This window comes from Mirounga leonina, unplaced genomic scaffold, assembly GCF_011800145.1.
Source record: "Mirounga leonina isolate KUSES-001 unplaced genomic scaffold, KU_Mleo_1.0 Mir_93, whole genome shotgun sequence".
Classification (NCBI taxonomy): Eukaryota; Metazoa; Chordata; class Mammalia; order Carnivora; family Phocidae; genus Mirounga; species Mirounga leonina.
In genome coordinates, this window is record NW_023270854.1 from 13,670,322 (window position 1) to 13,689,886 (window position 19,565).

Below are 19,565 nucleotides of genomic sequence, written 5' to 3' on the forward strand. Positions count from 1 at the left end.
CGGGACTCCAGGATCATGACCTGAGCCAAAGGCAGTCGCTTAACCGACTGAGCCACCCAGGCGCCCCAATGAAGTGGGTTCTATTAATATGCTCATTTGGGGGTGAGAGAGGGAAGCACAAAAGGGTTAAGTAACTTGCTCAAGATCACAAAGCCTGGGCGCCTGGGTGGCTCAGTTGGTTAAGCGACTGCCTTTGGCTCAGGTCATGATCCTGGAGTCCCGGGATCGAGTCGCGCATCGGGCTCCCTGCTCAGCAGGGAGTCTGCTTCTCCCTCTCCCGCTCCCCCCTCTTGTGCTCTTTCTCTCTCTCACTCTCTCTCTCAAATAAGTAAATAAAATCTTAAAAAAAAAAAAACTTAAAAAAAAAAAGATCACAAGCCTTTAGGGGATGAGAACCCCGAGTCTGAGCCGGGGCCCCCCCTCCTGAGCACAGAGCTGCATTGCCACAGGCCTGAAGTCAGGGCTGCTGGGTCACATACCTTTGGGGCTGGGATTCGGGCAAAGGAAGCCGACTGGGCACCTGGCTGGGGCGGGCAGCAAAGGGACAAGAAGGGTTCTGAGGGGCAGGCCTAGTGGGGAGGCAGCCAGGTTAGCAACAGTTGGCCTTGAAAGCAGAGGCCCTATCTCCTGAGGCCGGGAGTCCAGAGACCCTGGGGCGAGGTCCGTGAGATGCAGCTTGCAGCTCGGACTACACGTGTTTCCTTGATGGACTTTGGGATTTTGTGTCATGCTTGACTAGATAAATAAAATTATTAGAATTAACATTTTTCAGCTCTCAGATGTTTTTAGAGATTACATAAATGACATCCTACTGCATTTTTTTGTGTCTTGCTTTTTTCATTCAACTTCTTTTTGCAGTTCATCTGTCTTACTGTGTGACGTGCATATTTATTTTCACTGCTGTACAGGATCCCACAGCTTTGAGACTGTTTCGTGAAATGATGCTCAGAGCCTGTGTGGTCATGTGTCCCGGTGCGTGTCTGCACAGGTCTCTCTAAGGTGTTGTGGATATTGTGATTTATAGTAAGAAATATAGGTTTACTCTTCATCCTTTTGTGGGCACAGAGCTCATATAACCCTTGGGATTTCCTAAATGGTGGGAACAATAAAGGTGTCTTTTGTGATGTTAATGAGGTGACTTGGGCAGTCCCTAGGTCACCTAAGGATGGGGGCTGGTTGCCAAGGGAACCAACCTCCACCCTCCCCTCCTTCCCACCTCTGGGAGGTTGAGTCAATCACCAATGACCAATGATTTCACCAATCATGCCTATGTAGAGAGGCCTCCATAAAAACCCAAAAGGAGAGGGCTCTGAGAGCTTCCTATGGAGGGCATGGAAGCTCTCTCCCCTCCCCCGTCGCTTGCCCTGTGAATTTCTTCCATCTCGCTGTTCCTGAGTTATAGCCTTTCATAAGAAACTGGCAGTCTAGTGAGTAAAATGTTTCCCTGAGTTCTGTGAGCTGCTCTAGCAAATTAATGACCCCAGGAGAGGGTCATGGAAACTTCAGACGTATAGCCCATTGGTCAGAAGAACAGGAGACAACTTGGACCTGTGGTTGGTGTCGGAAGAGAGGCAGGCAGTCTGGTGAGATTGAGCCTTGAACCTGTGGGATCTGGTGTGGGGGGATTTGCTCGGTGTGGGGGAAAAACCCCCACAGGTCAGAACTGGTGTCAGAATGGAGGTCGTAGAGCTGGTGGTAGAAGGTCTAGGTCAAAGGCAACGCACATCTTGCACTTCGTCATATAATTCCAAACTGTTCTCCAAGGGCCCGTCTCTGGTTCATTTCCACCAGCAGGGTCAGACGAGTCTGTGCCTTTGTTTCCTTGTGGATAACTGATACCGTTAGAACTGTTCAAATTTTGCCCATTAGAACTGTTCAAATTTTGCCCATCTGCTGGGTGTGTGAGAATATATCATTATGGCTTTACTTTGCATTTTCTTGATGAAAAATCACACTGGGTAGCTTCTCACATGTTTATCAATTCGGATTTTCTCTTGTGTGAAGAGCCTGTTGGCATGTTTTGCTTATTTTTAAAATTTGTACTTTTTCTTATTTTCTTATTGCTGGAATTCCTTTACAGATTTTGAATACTTTCTTAGTTAGCTGCATTTCAAACACTTTCTCCCACTCTGTGGTTTTCGCTTGTACTCTCTTTCTGGTGTCTTTTGATGAAGAGAAGTTCTTTCAGTGGTTGAATTTACCAGTCTTTTCCTTATGGTTAGTGCCTGTTATGTCTTCTTTAGGAAATCCTTCCCTATTCTGCTTCAGTATCACTTAAAAGTTTTATTCATCTCAAACATTTTTAACCAGTTCTCTTGTTTTCAGCCACACCTTCTTTCTTTCTGAGGCTCCAGGCGCCTGAGCTTCCTGAGATCCTGAAACACCAACACACCCCCTTCTTGGCTTTGCCCACTACCACAAAGGTTTCAACTTTCTCTGATCTGCCATGAGTTACCAGTCATCCATCTACTTTGCAGCTTCTGAAATGTTGGTACTTTCATCTTTTTTTTTTTTTAAGATTTTATTTATTTATTTGTCAGAGAGAGAGAGAGAGGAGAGCACAAGCAGGGGGAGTGGCGGAGGGAGAAGCAGGCTCCCCGGCGAGCAAGGAGCCCGATGCGGGGCTCATTCCCAGGACCCTGAGATCATGACCTGAGCTGAAGGCAGACGCTTAACAGACTGAGCCACCCAGGCGCCCTTCATCTTCTTTCCTTGTTATCTTTGTCCTTGTGGGGTTTTCCCTTGTCTGTTCGTGTGTATGTGTGGGTATGTATGTGTGTGTATGTGCACACATACACTTCTGTCACATTGGTGGGGTTTCAGGAGGGAGAGGCAATAAATACAAGTGTTCAAATTCCCATGTTTAATTGGAAGTCACAGCAGCATTGCTTACAAAGCAAGCAAAGCTGGGCACAACCTAAACCCGCAGCCCCAGACAGAAAGCATGGCCAGTCCGTGCGACGGGACAGCGTGCAGCCATGCGATGTTGTGCTACACGGAGGCCGGTGAGGTAGCGAAGAACACAAGGTTCTGACCCTCACCAGCTGTGGCACTTCAGACGAGTTACCTTACCTCTCCATCCCTCAGTTTCCCCATCTGTAAAATGGGATAATTGTATGCAGGGAAGTTACGAGGATCAGGTGAGGTAATACACGTAAAGAAAGATGAACGACTGTAGGCATGTGGTCAGGAGTACGTAAGAGGGGTTCTCACGATTAATAAAAGAATGAAGTGGATTTATACTTGGAAGTGTGGCAGTCTCTCCAAGGTATATTATTTGGCTTAAAAAAAAAAGCACAGCAAGGCGAAAAACAGTATATATAAAAGAAAAAATATATATAAGAAAAGCAGTATGATCACATTTTACAAAGGACGAATGTGCATACCTATACGCATGGAACATTCCTGGAAGGATACTCAAGAAATTGTTAACAGTGGTTATGCTGGGGTAGAAGGTAGAGGGGACTTTATGTAATGTCTCTAGGTACTCTTTGATTTTTTTCTTCTATCATGTGTGCTACTGTTATAATTAAAAACAGGCAAATTAAAGTGTAGATAATTGTTGAAGCTCTACTTTTATGTATTTTGAAATCTTCCAGAATAAAAGACCTCTTAAATAAAGTAAAGCAAGCGAGTATCTTTGGCAGATACTCTCCAAAACCTAGTGTGAAATATTCGGATGACATGCAATAATTCCTTGAAGAAAGCCCCCTTACCGAGCTAAATGGGGGTGTCCCATGGAGGCAGACAGGAGCCATATCATAGAGAACTGGTTCAGTCAGAAAGCCACTGAGTCATAGTATTATTGTAGGGTAATTTTTAAAAACCATTCTGAAAAATGTCTAGAGGTCCTTGTGTTTGATTTCCAGAGCCAATCAAAAACAGCCTTTTTAGGGAACTCCTAGCTTTCTCTACAGTTAACCACAGGCAGAATGACCTTCCATCTGAGTGAGAACACAAATTAACTTCTCAATTCCCATCGAAGGTTATCGACCCTACCATCTGCTTACTTGGTTTCCAAATTATATGCATCTACCCCTCGTGCAGCAATATAGGATCAAGCATTGTAGATTCCCACCAATAGGTTTAATTTGAACTATTGTTTGCCCAGCTCTTATCACTGGATTGGAAAGGTGATAAACAGAGATGATTGCCTATGTAGGCTGTGCATTCCATTTCTTTCTTTCTTTTTTTTTTTTAAAGATTTTATTTTATTTATTTGAGAGAGAGAGAGTGAGCACAAGAGGGGGTAGGGTCAGAGGGAGAAGCAGATGCCCCACTGAGCAGGGAGCCTGATGCAGGACTCGATCCCGGGATTCCGGGATCATGACCCAAGCCGAAGGCAGCCGCCCAACGAACTGAGCCACCCAGGCGCCTTCCATTTATTTCTTAAAGTATTCTGCACTTCCTTTGATCAGATTAGAACACCAGAAGCCTTGACACTTGACCTAAATTTGATTAGCTCATCATAAGATGATCTTTAATTGCATTACCTTTGATCTAAAGTTGCTATAAGCAAAGGCCACACAAAATATATTTCTGCACTTGCTGTAAAATGTTGTTCACTATACCATCCATACAACCCCATCTGAAAGTTTATTTCAGAAATTACGGCCCAGAAAGCTTTCCTATAACACTATGGAACTGAAGGGACTTCTTCCAATATTGAAAATCACACAACTTAGGCATTTCTCTCATTTTCTCAAGGTTTTGGGAAGCTCAGATCCATGGCTCAGTCACAGCAACTCTGGTAACCCAAATAGTTAGTGAGCTTGCATCTCTTTGTTCCTTATTCTTTATTTTCCATTTCACTAAATTTTGTGTATGTCTGTTATTGTCTCTCTGCATCAGTTTTTATTTAGTAGATCTCTTCAAAAGTTTAATAGAGGGGCGCCTGCATGGCTCAGTCAGTTAAGCATCTGACTCTTGATCTCAGCTCAGGTCTTGACCTCAGGGTTATGAGTCCAAGTCCTGCATTGGGCTCTATGCTGAGCGTGGAGCCTACTTTAAAAACAACAATAACAACAACAAACAACGAACAACTAAAATTTAATAGACTATATCCCACAGAGGTACACATTTCTTTGGGCAATTGGGGTCTTGATCGTTTTCTTCTGGAGGGGTAATCAGGAATGGTTTCATGAAGACGTAGCATTTGAACCAAATCTTTGGGGACAGGAAGGTCTGACAAATGTTGGGAAGAACGTTTTTGGCAGAAGAAACAATGTGAATAAAGAGGTGATGGGAGGAAAGCACAGGCCACCTTTGGGAAATGGTAGGATTTGGTCTGGTCAAGGCATGAGGTATAAGAAGAGACGAACAGAAACCAAGCTGGAAAGATGGGTAGGCCCAGCTGAGGAGGAACTCACGTTAGGCATTGCAGCATAAGAGGAGGATTTTTTTTCCCAACATAAGGGCATCTATTATGTATATTTCAGGCAGAGCATAAAAACTATGGAGACAGAGTTTAGAGACAAAGGTAAAAGAAGAGACTGCTAGAGCAAGGTCCCAGCTGATGTGCCATGAGATGGGACTAAAAGCACCTGGGGAGAACTTGACCTTGGGAAGAACACGGAAGGAGAGCGTGGCATCAAGCTCACAGGCCAGCAGCCAGGCTCTCCCCCAAACTCTGCTGTTATGGATGCTTAAACCATGCTTTTCTTTAGGGATACCTTGGTAAACATAAATCAAACAATAAATATCACACACTTAACCATGGCATTGAAATGGGCTCCTGCCTGATAATTGATGAGGGAAGGTCTTTTGTTTTTGCTTGGTTTTAAAGAAGAATTCCAGCCAATAACTTCAGAGAGGATAATGGAGTTTAATAATTACCATTTTTGCCACTTTGAAATCATGGATCAAGGCTATACTCACAGGTGGATGCTGCAAATATCAGGTGAGACTTTGAGGGCAGGAAGGGATAGAACATCGTCAAGATGAGAGGCTTTCTTTTTTTTTTTAAAGATTTTATTTATTTATTTGACACAGAGAGAGACAGCGAGAGCAGGAACACAAGCAGGGGGAGTGGGAGAGGGAGAAGCAGGCTTCCCGCCAAGCAGGGAGCCCGATGTGGGACTCGATCCCAGGACCCTGGGATCATGACCTGAGCCGAAGGCAGACGCTTAACGACTGAGCCACCCAGGTGCCCAAGATGAGAGGCTTTCTAATGAAGTGATCAGTCTGACCCGCTGAAGCTGCTGATCTAGGACAATATAGGCTTTGGGAAACATGCGATTGTCAGATATAACATCCCTGATGACAGGAGGCAGTAGGTAGGACATAGCACCACCTCGGAAGTATTCTTGCCTAAAATAATTGAACCTGAATCTAATCATAACTTAAGATGTAAATATTATTTTACATGAGAAATAGTAGGAGGAGGAACTGGTTAAATGACACCCTGAGGAAGCAGCCAGCCAAACCTAGACTGTGGAACATTCTACAGGACAAATAACCCATTTTCAAACAAGTCAAATCAATGGCATTATTTAAAAAGAGTGTGTAACAGAATAGAATAAAAGGGACTTAAGAGACATAAAATGCAAATGCAATGCATGGATCTTTTTGGATGCCAACTTGAATAAACCAACCTCACAAGGGCATTTTTAAGACAAGGAAGTTTGAATATTACATGATGTCAAGGAATTATTGCAAAATTTTAAGTTAAAGATAATGTCATGTTAGTTATCTAAAAAAACAAACAGCTTTATCAGGTAGAGAAGCATACTGAAATATTTACCTGCCAGTGAAATAACATGATGTTTAAGATTTACTTTAAAACACTCCAGAAAAAAAATAAAGGAAATAGGTGAAATAAGATTTGCAAAATATTATTAACTATTGAAGCTGGGTGCTAGCTAGGTACATGGGGGATTCACTATATTAATCTTTTTACTTTTGTGCATGTTATAAAGTTTCTGTCATGAAGAGACACTTATTTTAATGGATTCTTTATAGTGACTAGTTTGAAAAGTCTATATTTGTTTTGTGTTTGATGAGAGAAAGGGGTCATTTTAGTGTATGGTGTGCATGATTTTACCCTAGTATAAAACGACACTGCTCTGGGGCATCTGGGTGGCGGAGTCGGTTGAACATCCAACTCTTGGTTTTGGCTCAGGTCATGATCTCAGGGTCATGGGCTTGAGCCCACACTGGGCTCTGCGCTCAGCACACAGTCTGCTTGTCTTTCCCCCTCTGCTTCCCTACCCCCACCCCACTTGCACTCATTCTCTCTCTCTCTCTCTCTAAAATAAATAAATGAAAAAAATCTTTAAAAGAATGACACTGTTCTTATAGTTACGGTTTGTGGAGATCAGCGATAAGTACCTTTCATGACTCTCATGAGGAAAAATTTTTTTAACTAAATTAGCTCCTGGCTTCTATTGCATGGATCCCTGGAAGCATCAAGGCTCATAGTCCCTTCTGTGAGCCACGGGAAGACTGGCTTCTCACCGCCCCCCACTGCTTATCTGACTGACAGCAGAACCCCGAAGGCCAGGACCGGACACGGCAATGAGCCCCACATTGCCAGTGCAGATACCTCAGTCTGAAACCTGGTCTGCTAATATGCACCTGCCAGATACTGAACATATTGACTAAAACTGTGTTCATCTATTCAGTCCCTTGGTCAGCAAGTATAACGGCGCATCGCTTATGTGCATTTTGAGAGTGCCAGCCTTTTTAAATGAATGGCTAAATCAGATCTCCCCCTGCTCCTCCTCTTCATCATCATCACCTCCATTATCATCACCATCCTCTCTATCCTGAAATGGCCAAATGGGAGAGCAGTCTAGGAGATGGAGCCAGGTACTTACTATACCAGGAAGAACTGGCGCCCAGAGAGGAATGAAGGCAGAGCTCGACATCATCAGATGTTCCTGTTATCTCGAGGACAGATCTTGCTCATTCTCCGTGGTAGCTGTTGGGATGCACCCCCCAGATCCTGTTTAGAAATAAAGGACTTGTTTGTCGGATGCTGGCAGTGTTGCCAGCAGATGGCCCTCAGCTGTCATCCTTCTTCAGGAATTACATGGGCGGAAAACAGCTATTGTGCCCCGGAGAACCCCACTTCCTGGCAAGCCAACGAGCAAGCGGTGGTTGACTCGGGAGTATAAAGGCCTTGGCCCCTCAGTGCAGCTTGAGAACTCTGAACAGCCAGGCCAGCTTCCGAGCTCCCCATGGGGCTAGCTAACGCCCACCATCTCCTGCCCAGTCCTGCTTCCTTCCTTTCTCTTCCCCAGGTGCTGATCCTGAGAATGCTCCCTAACAAACTTCCAGCAGCTCAGCTCCATCTCAGAGTGTGCGTCCCCGAGAACTGAACCCGGAACACCTCCAAGGGAACCACTCTCCAGAAGTTTGGTAGATGCTCTCAAAAGAGCCGTCCTGCTGCCCACAGCTGCTGTTAGGAGAGGTGAAGCCAAGCCTAACTCCTGCCTCCTTCTGCCTTCTCAAGCCGTTCATAAACAGGTGGTTGAAAGGTGGGAAGGAGAAAACAAGTCACTGATACCCACTGCCCACAGACAGCCACCATCCACTCCACGGAAAGGTATGGAGATGCTATTGTTGCCAAAATCTCGATGAACTCTCTCTTTGCTGAAATTACTTCTTTGCTTACATTACTTAGATACAGGGACGGCACCTGGGCAGCACAGTCGATTAAGTATCCAACTCTTGATTTCGGCTCAGGTCATGATCTCAGGGTCCTGGGATCCAGCACCGAATTGGGCTCCCTGCTCAGTGGGGAGTCTGCTCGTCTCCATCCCCCTCTGCCCCTCCCCCTGCTCGCGTGCTCTGTCTCTCTCAAATAAATAAATCTTTAAAAAAATAAATTATTTAGATATAAAGAATATTAAATGGTCGCCTTGCATAAAAGCATTTATTATGGAAGCAATGTTATTCCTTCTGCTACCTCCCTCATACTTGCTAGGGCAAGATAGGCAGATGTCACCTCCCAGGACAAAGACAATCATGGGAACAGAAGTGTCTATCTTTTTTTTTTTAAGATTTTATTTATTTATTTGACACAGAGAGAGAGCACAAGCGGGGGGAAGGGCAGAGGCAGAGGGAGAAGGAGACTCCCCACTGAGCAGGGAGCCGGATGTGGGGCTTGATCCCAGGACCCTGGGATCATGACCTGAGCTGAACGCAGATGCTTAACTGACTGAGCCACGCAGGCACCCCCAGAAGTGTCTATCTTGAATGCCACTAGCTCTATGAGTCTTGTTTTTTGTGTTCGCTGCTGCCCGGTACAGAACCTGGCACTCAACAGAAGCTTATTAAGTATTAATTCAAGAAAGAAAGGAGATACCACCTTTGTCACAAACCTCCTCTTGCTGTCCCGACCATGATATCATCTATTCTGTCCTGGAACCTTGATCTATTTGATGGAAGCTATTCTATGTTCATCTTGGTATCCCGGCTCCCTGTCACTGAGTATGGTACACACTAGGTGCTCAGCAAGGTATGCCTTGGAAAAACGTTCTGCAGATCAAGGGCAGTGTTTCATCATCTATCACTGAGTAACAACTAACCTCAAATCTTACCAGCTTAAAATGGCCACCATTATTTGCTCGCCATTCTGGGCTTGGCTGGGCGGTCCTCTGTGGGGTTACTCAGGCGACTATAGGGTCTCAGAAGGCTTCATTTGAACGCCCGGGGCTACCAGCCAGGAGCCTCAGTCCTCGTCCATATGACTTCTCCGGCAGACAAGGGCAATAGCAACTCCCGCAGGGCAGACACCCATGTACCCGTGCTTGTCCAGCTGCTGCTTGGGTCACACGTGCTGGTGCACATGGGCCAGAGCCAGGAAGGAGCAGGACTGGGCCTGCCCAGCGTCGATGTGGGAGGGGCTGACGCCAGGTGCTAGCCATGGGGCGGAGAGATTCATCAGAGGCCCTGAATCATGGAACTACCTCCCGAGGGCACATTAAGCCAGGCTTAGCCACTTAGGGCCAGAATTCTGGAAGAATTCTTTGTCTTCCAGGGGTTCCCAGGTGATTGGATCTTGGATTTAGGTATTTCAGCGGCAGTAAAACAACAACAGCAACAACAAAATGACTAAGGAACAGTCGGGCAAAACCCTGCGGTTTGGCCGAGACCAGAAAGGTCTCTGCCATACCCTTGGCTGCTAAATTGGTCAGCAAAGGACACTGGCTGTTCCCCAGCCCTCGTACACCCTAGTGCTTGGCTCACTGTGCACCCTGAAACCTCAGAGCTCAGCACCTAGTCCTCTCTCCACGCGTCTCTTGGAACCCCTGATTGTGCCCTGCTCTGAGTAATTAGTAAAATTAGTTTGCAGTAATTATATCATTTCTCTTCTCATCCCCTTTAACATGGTATCAACATTTATGCAAATTAGGGATATTATCAATAATCAAGTATTCATATAACATCTGCTGTGAGACAGAAATCAACTGAATTAAGAATTTCCAAGGTGAACTATTTCAATTCTGGAGACTTCCAGAACTCTCAGACCTTAGCTGGGAAGTGACTTATTTGGGAGGCATGGAGGGAGAAGTGTTGTCCTTGGCTACTAAAAAACCAGTAGAGGTGAATTCATGTTTGCATGCGTTATAAATCAAGGATAAGTTAGGATCAGGATAGACCACCCAGGGTTAATTATGTAGAGGGATCTGTTTGTTCCTGTGCAGGCTCTTAGGTTCTTCGGGGCAATGCAGTCCATCATAGGAAGACTGGGGGCAGGAGCTCCCCATCCTTCAAAATAAAGTCACATTTTTTTTTTTTAAAGATTTTATTTATTTGACAGAGAGAGACGAGGAGAGAGGGAACACAAGCAAGGGGAGTAGGAGAGGGAGAAGCAGGCTTCCCGCCGAGCAGGGAGCCCGATGTGGGGCTTGATCCCAGGACCCTGGGATCATGACCTGAGCCGAAGGCAGATGCTTAACGACTGAGCCACCCAGGCGCCCATAAAGTCACATTTATAGGTACCACATTTATAGGACTCCAACATATTTTGTGGAAACAATTCAACCCACATACCAACCCTCCTCCCCATAGGCCACATGTCTGGGAAAAGCCTTTGTTCAATAGCAGCTGGGGAGAGTGATGCTTAAGAGACTCAGAGCTCCATCTAAGATTTGGTCCAGAAGTCTCTGAAATTCTGGAGAAAAAAACTGACCCCCCAATTCTAAAGTTTTAGTGGTTCTCCATTGGTGCTGACTTCCAACTAGAGACTAGAAGTTGCCTTTGGGGGTGCAGATGATTCTTTTGGGAAAAATACACTGATTGCCCTTTTATATATGCAAACAAAAGCAAGTATCCTGTTCTGAAATAGGATGGCTCAAGGTAAAGGCATTTCTATTGTAATATAAAAATCTGTCTTCATTAATCTGCAGAGTGTTTCTGGGGGAAGCAGTTAGGCCTGGATTCTGGGTAGGGCAGAAATGGTTTCAAGTGCCTTCCTTTGCTTGGCGTGGGGATGGGGGAAGCGGATGGGGGATGCGAGTTAGAGGCTAAGGAGCAAGTGACCCTGAAGCCGCAGTAGTGTGCTGGAGCTAGACGTATGGACTTCTGTAAAACTGTACAATTGTCAGGAATTTTGCAAGTTGGTTGACAAGCATGGCCATCATTAAAAATTAAATTATGTAGGGGCACCTGGCTGGCTCAGTTGATAGAGCACGCGACCCTTGACCATCGGGGTTGTGTGTTTGCGCCCCACACACTAGGAATCAGACTCCTCTAGCCCGTTGCTAAGCATCTACCAACACACCACTGGTAGGGGGACACCGTGGAGGCTCTGGGAGCTGTCCGGTTTCCAATGCCGTTTGTCTCCTCTGCGCCGGACAAGAGGAATTAAGGAGCAGGCTAGTGTTCGAGCCCAGCAGCGGGGGCAAGCAAGTGACAAGGTGGCAGGAGGGGACGCGTACATGGAGTGCAGCTCAGTCCACATGCTGACACCTCTAGCAATTGGTACGCCATGTGAGCTCAGTGCTAGCACCTGAGTACTGCGGGCCCAACTCCACTCCAAAGCCCCCAAATAAAAAAGAATATACAAACATAGCTTGTGGATTCTCAGAAACTGTCTCAGAAGGGAACAGGAGAAAGGATGGAGTTTCCCATCATCCCACAGGCAGGGGCTCCCGCTGTGGTCAGGGAGCGTGAAACCTTCTCAGTTCCAGAAAATCAACTGTGGTCTTCCCAACAGGCTTTCTCAAGAACTACAATGATCCAATGTGCCCCAGGACCCTCCAAGAGGGGGACATTTGTAGCATTTCGCAAAGTTAGCTGTGCACAAATTATCTCAGGGGCTAGGGCTCCACAAAAACAAACTTTGGAAAGCTCTAAACCAGACACGTGTACATCATGGAAAATGATCTGGCCCGCGGGCGTTTTCCAGCCCAGTACAGTTCAGTGATCCTGAAAGAAGGAGATGTTTGTTACTTTCCCACTCGTGATTGTGCTCAGGTGAGCCCACCCTTAGAGCCCTTCCTCCTCACTCCATCCCCCAAAGTACACGATGGGAAGAAATCTTTTTGCAATGATCTAATGAGGAGGAGCAAACTGCAGAATATTGGCAACTCCATCGTGTGCCCAGAAAACATCAGTGAGGGCCAGGGTTGCAAAATTTGGCAAATAAAAATATAGGATGTTCCATTAAATCTGCATTTCAGATAAACAAGGAATGAGTTTTAATATCTGCACATCCCATGTACTATTTGGGACCTACAAATACTAAAAACATACATAGTTGTTTCTCTGAAAATTTAAGTGGGCATCTGATATTTTCCTGAGATCTCAAGGGAGGGCAGGGTTTTTGGGGTCAGACAGATCTGGCGGGACTTTGAGTTTGGCCGCTTAACTAGCAACACGAGCTAGTGAAGCAACCTCTTCATGAATGTGCATGTCATCCTTGCGCAGAGGCCATGCTCATCTTCTCTGTATCGTTCCGATTTCAGCCTATATGCTACCCAAGCGAGCCCTGAGGCAACCTCTGGGACCCTCGATTTCCCAGCTATGCGTAATTATGAGAGATAATATTTCCTTCAGAGGATGGGGGATAGAATTAAATTTGAAATGTCATAAAATAGACTCCGGCACAAATTATTAGCACATAGTAGCACCAGGTCCACTTTCTCCTCATACTGTTCTTTCATTTGGGGTTCATCAGGAGGAAACACATCATTTCGCTGGACTCCTGAAGGCTATCGGGAGCAACAAAGCCACTCTTAAGACTTGCCCTGCCAACCTTTCAACTTCTTTGGGGTTTGGGTAGTTCAGAGTCAGGACCCGACTGACAATTGCCTTCTCATCATTCCCGGGACAGCCCTTCAGACCCAAAGAAGCTCGAAGACATCTAGAAGCCTCGGTGAGACTAAACCAGTAGCCCCTTGTCTACCTAGTTATTGAAAGGTTCAACGAGATTCCACCAGAACAGTGAGCTAAAATCTTCACAGAAGCCTCCATGTTCTACAGGCCAACAGGCCAGGGAGGAGGGAGAACCCTCCTTAGATGGTTCTTCTCTGCATCTTTCCCACCACCTGTAGCAGACACATCTTCATCTTACTCTCAATTTTCCCAGCTGCTGAAGGAAAACCTCAGAATCGACGCCCCCCAAGATGGTGACTACTTCAAGCCGTATTTGGATTGACACTGGTGTATGTAATGATTTTGATTCCGGAGTTATTTCTCTAATTATGTTCCATTTGGACTAAGGCTCATTATTTAACATTTGGAGTATGCCTGGATTGACTGGAAAGAAAATCGGTTGACTTGGGAAGTGAGGGGAATTAGAGGCAAATGTGGAGCAAGTCAGTATTCTAAACTGCTTGTGTATAATTCTGGAAGTAGATAATCCATAGGTAGCATATAGAGAGCTAACTTAAGAAAAAAAAAAAAAGCCATTTCCTGCAAGAAATGAGAATAGTCCAAGGTTGCCATTGTTCTAATTCTGGCTTTGGTTTTTCCCAGAGCACAGGAATCTTCACGATCTTTTCAAAACAAGGTTAAGGAAGTTGAACGCTTCCTTTGAAAGAAAATACCACCTCATTTGAATGTTTAAAAATACCCATTGAGCATAGGATCAATTGCCATCCTACCTACTGCTTGGGTATCAAGGGTGTTTGTAAAAGTTTTAGTTAAATAGTTAACAGGGAAAAAGCCATAATTTAAGGGTGCAATTACCCAGAAAAACACTTTATTTCATTATTAACTTCTTCAGATTGATCTAAAGCATAGACAGAAGCCTTGCTTTTAGGTAACAAAACAAAACCAACACTGCCTGGCATTAGCAACTACTTTTAACTGTTTCTAGAGTCAGTTTGTGGACAGTATCACATGCTAGTGAGGATGGGGAGCAACTGGATCTCTCACACACTGCCGTATTGTAAGCATATGCTCACCATGCAGCCCAGCCTGAAAACCATGTCCACGCAAGAAACTGTACGTGAAGGTTTACAGCAGCATTATTCATAATTACCCCAAGCTGGAAATAAGCCAAATGTCACTCACCTGGCGAATGGATAAACAAACTACTGTAAAGTAAATACTACTCAGGAATAAAAAGGAACAAACTACGAATGCATGCCAAAGCAAGCCTTGTGCCAAGAGAAAGAGGCCAGACTCAAACGGATACACACCATATGATTCCATTGATTGTGGCAAAGGCAAAGCTGTAGGGATGGAGAACAGAGCAGTGGTTGCCAGGGGCTGGGGTGGGGAGGAAAGGACTGACTACAAAGGATCAGGAGGGAACTTTGGCAATAACAGAAATGTTCTATGTCCCGACTGTGGTGTGGTTCAATGCATTTGTTAGAATTTATAGAACAGTAGATTTAGGAAAGGTAAATTTTAATGCATGTAAATTATACTGTCTCCATAAAACTGATTTTAAAAAGTCATTTTGTGACTTCCTAAGTATCACGCTGATGTTGAATAAGCTTTCATTAAACACCCTTGATGCAAACACGGGTGGGGCGGGTGTGTGGTCCTTTGCTCTTGGAATATCTAGCCCAGGTGGTGCACTGTAACTGCTTTCCTCTGTCTGAGCAGGAGGTAATGACAGGGCCCATGACTGACTTGTAGAGCTCTTGAAGGACAGGGCGCCTGGGTGGCTCAGTTGGTTGGGCAACTGCCTTCGGCTCAGGTCATGATCCTGGAGTCCCGGGATCGAGTCCCGCATCGGGCTCCCTGCTCAGCAAGGAGCCTGCTTCTCCCTCTGACCCTCCCCCCTCTCATGTACTCTCTCTCATTCTCGCTCTCTCAAATAAATAAATAAATCTTTAAAAAAAAAAAAAAAAGAAGGACAGTGGCCACCATCTGTCCCTTTTGGAAAAGGTCCTCTGTCCCATGGATGTCGTCTGCACATCGTCCACACCATCCATGGATGCTGGGACATAGACGCGTCAAGTAATTGCTGGGTTTATATTTGTTTGCTTGGCTTTAAAGATCTCTTAACCATGTAATGGTGGCTGTTTCATTATTCATAATAAATACGGTAATAAGCATACAGTCATCGACACAGATCTATAGGGCCCAGAAGCACACACATGGTGGGATGCAGTAATGGGAAAATGCCCAACAGCCACCACGGGGGGTTGCTCATCCTTTTGACACTGCCCATGAGTCTACACTGGCTCTGGATGCTAACAGAGGATTAACAGTATCACCCTACTCAAAGAATGGAATCTCTTTTGGGACATAGGGCCAACAGACCATATGCTTAGGATATAAGGTATCTAATGCCAAGTTTTAGGGCTCACTATTGAATTTGTGAAACTAAGTCTGACTATAATGAAAAGCTATTTTAAAAACATTTTCATGATTGACTTCCTTGGCCCGCCCCAGTTCAACTCCACGCACATCATTTCGCTACAGCTGAAAACAGAATACTTTAGAGAAAGCGAAACATACATAGACATGACCAGCTATCCACAAGATCATTACAACAGCGAGCAGGAACACAAACTTTGGGGCTTGGGTGCAAAATCCACACATTAGCTTTGTGAGCTTGTGCAAGTTTATTAACCTCTCTGACCCTATATCCTGTTGTGTAATAGAGATAATAAGAGTCACCTCATAGATTCGCTGTAGTGATTAAATGACATAACGCTCTGACATATGACATAACGTATGTACATTACTCAGCAGGTTGCTTCAGCAAATGGTGGCTATTTGCCCAAGTGTTAACTGATGTGAAGTGAGACTTTCTCTTTACTCACACTCTCTTCTTCTTCCTGTAACAGAATTGTCAGTGATTGCTACTATGGCCCCTTCCCTGCTGGCAGCCAGGAGTAGATGTATTTATGGTGAGAATTTAAGGCCAAGAACAGAGGCTCCACTCAGTGCTGAGAGGCCCCGGGCTCGGCGCTCGGCGTCTGGCAAGGATCCTGGTGAGAGCTCCCGGCCCCTGGCGGTGCAGACAGCCCTGACATTTGAACTCTTGCGGGGCCTAAGGTTTGTTTCTTTCATTGTCAGGAATTATTTTTTTCCCCAGATTTATTGGGATATAATTGCCATACAACACTGTGTATGTTTAAGGCCTACAACATGCTGCTTTGATACACGTATAAATAGCGAAACTATTACAAGAAGGTTAGTTAGCGCTTTCATGACCTCACAAATTACTGTTTTGTCTGTATGTGTGTGTGGTGAGAACGTTCAAGGTCTATTCTCTTAGCAACTTTCCAAATACTTAATATAGTATTGTTAACTGTGGTCACCAAGCTGTATGTTAAACCCCCAGAACTCATTCATCTTATAACTGAGTTTGTACCCTTTGACCAACATCTCCCCATTTTCCCCCTACCTCCCAAGCCCCCGCAACCACCATTCTAGTCCCTGTTTCTAGGAGTTTGGCTTTTTTAGATTCTGCCTATAAGTGAGATCATACAATATTAGTCTTTCTCTGACTTAGACTTAGCAAAATGCCCTCAAAGTCCATTCATGTTGTCACAAATGGCAGGATTTCCTTCTATTTTTATGGCTGCCTCATGGATCATCAGGGATTATTGCTCTATTCTTCCTTTGCGTCCTGAACCATAGCCAGCTCTGGCCTAATAAAAATGCCTATTTTAAAAAGGAAGGAAGACACAAAGAATCCTTATCTAAATAACCCTATTTTCCCCCAACTTCTCCAGAGCAGACCCTTAAACTGCAGCTGCTTCTTGTCATGGCTTCCAACTAGAAAAATATATCTTTTCTTGAGTCATTAACAATAACAGAAGTTGGAAGAGAAAAAAGTCCTACAGTGATCTCATCCTCACTGTGTTTGTATTTGTCATTGGACCTAGCAGTCTGGGGCTACACATGGGTCAGGGTGCACACATGGTCCACCCTCCTCCATCCTCTTCTGGACACACTGTCCCAGGTGGCCTCATTTTATGTTAGTGACCCTCCTTGGCCACGGCTGATTGGACTGACCCACGTAAACTATGAACAATGCTCTGATTCAGTAGTTATGTTGGGCTGACCAGAGTCTATCTCCTGGAATCTGGAACAGTCATATGTATAAACTGGATAGTTTATATACTGTACATATGCCTACACAAAGTTTATATATTACACACACGTGCACACATACATATATGGCCAGTGGGTAGTAGACACTGGGAATGAAAGGATTTGGGAGCTGAAGATTGGGGAAGAGAGTAGCCATTATATGCACCGTGCATAGCAAGGTCATGAAGAGAGACTGGGAGGAACAGGAGGGGGAAGAACAGGGGGGCAGTGTCTGGAGCTACCTCAGTCCTGCCCTTCCAACATTTGGGGGTTTGTTTTTCTCTGGTTTCTTGAGATCCCTCCCTGACTTCACCCGAGTGGGTTCCTAGTCCCTGAAACCTTTGCACAAGCCATTGAAGCAGTCAGAAATAGTTGTTGGTTTCAACTATCATCGAGCAGGGCTTTAAAAAAAATTTTTTAAAAAGATTTATTTATTTGAGAGAGCGCGCACATGCAGGGGAAGTGGGGGAGGGGCGGAGGGTGAGAGACCTCAAGCAGATTCCCTGCTGAGCGCTGAGCCAGATGGGACATGGGGGCTCAATCCCATGATCCTGAGATCACGACCGGAGCCAAAATCAAGCATTGGACACTTAACTGACTGAGCCACCCAGGTGTCCCTAAAAAACCGTTTTAAAGACAGTGCTATGGATCCATACATGCTGCCAGTGGCTGAAATGGTGAGGCAGAGTCCACACCCCGCCCTTTGTGTCTCCTTCCTAAGGGAAGATGGGGTCTGTACCTCACCATGCAATGGAAGCAGTATGCCCACTGGTGCGAGATGAACAAACAGGGTAACTTCTAGGAAAAGGCCAAATTCTAAAAGAGTGATCAGTAGAAGGTTAAACTCTAGCAAGAAGATCTCACCACAGCACCCTCTGCAGCTGGGGGACCCTGGGATGGGGGAGGGAAATGGAAGACCCAGAGGGAAGGGACAAGAACAGGGACTGAGGAAAGGAGGAGACGAGGCAGGGGAGGCTCTAAGCGTCCGGAGACAAGTATTAAGGCAGGGAGGGACAGGGGAGTCATTGAGGGAACAATAAGGAATGTGGGACCCACATGGGAGGAGGGAAAGGGGGAGGTACACCAAGTGCCTGGGGCACAAGGCAGAGAGCAGAGAATGGCTTGAGCAAGAGGAAAAGAGAGAGAAGGAGACACAGAATGAGGAACTACAGAAAAGAGGTCAGGGAAGTTAGAGAGGAATAGTGGAAGAGGCTGGGGAGGGGCAGCCAGAGGGACTCCCTGGTTCTGATGCTTTCTCCTCATCAGTGACCCCTAGTCCATGTCATGGCCTCTCCCCATCTAGACTGTCCTCATTTTCTGATTGGTTAAAAAATTTCTATTAAAAAATTTCTATTTCTATTAAAAAAATAGTTACTAATACCTTCCCTGTCTATCTGACAGGGTAGAAGTCAGGACCAGGGGAAGAACTGTGGAAGTAAACTGCAGCTAGAGAAAACAGCATGTGCAAATGCCCTGAGGCTGGAGGTGTGTGCACTGGAGAGAAGACCAGTGCCACCGGAGTGGAAGAGAGTGGCGTGAGATGATCCTGGAGGGCTGGGGGCCATGGAGTCCATGTGAAAGATTTTGGTCTTCTGGGGAGGGAGGGGTAGTTGTGGTCAAATTCAAACTGTCCTGATTCCTCTTTTTTCATCATCTGTCCGTCTCTGGCATATTCTACTTTACCACCTGCACATATAAATGTAGCCACACCTCTTTTATTTTTCCTATTAATTGCTGGAGCCCCATATGTCAAATTGCTCACCTGTGAAGTCTCCCCCTCTAGTCATCCAAGAACCCCAAGCTCTTACTCAATCCAAAGGGAACAGATTTTCCTTCCAAATACCCCTGAGAGAGGCTGAGAAAGGCTAGTGAGCTCAGCTGTGCATCGTCACAGTCTCTGGTCACTGTCCAACACTGTCCCACTCATACAGATACTGTGGACTGCCGAGGGGAGGGAAGGCTCCAGGGTTAAAATCACATTTACCTTGTTCACGCACAGCCTTAGTCTCTAGAGTGGAGTCAGAGGTGCTGGGCCCCAGGTGCACCCACCTGTCCAGCCCAACCCTTCACCACCAGTGCAAGAGCCCCTTGGGAGCCCTTGGTGTCCT

At 45.5% G+C, this 19,565-nt stretch overlaps 1 long non-coding RNA gene and 1 other non-coding gene across 2 annotated transcripts; one reads left to right on the forward strand and one right to left on the reverse strand.

Moving 5' to 3' along the window:
• The first annotated feature begins 8,463 nt into the window (after positions 1-8,463).
• On the forward strand, positions 8,464-18,973 carry LOC118004466. Its single transcript, XR_004677586.1, has 3 exons — positions 8,464-8,548; positions 16,203-16,413; positions 18,859-18,973. It is a non-coding gene; the product is annotated as an uncharacterized LOC118004466 (long non-coding RNA).
• Positions 12,835-12,937, reverse strand: LOC118004850. Its single transcript, XR_004677726.1, has one exon. It is a non-coding gene; the product is annotated as a U6 spliceosomal RNA (small nuclear RNA).
• Positions 18,974-19,565: the final 592 nt, after the last annotated feature.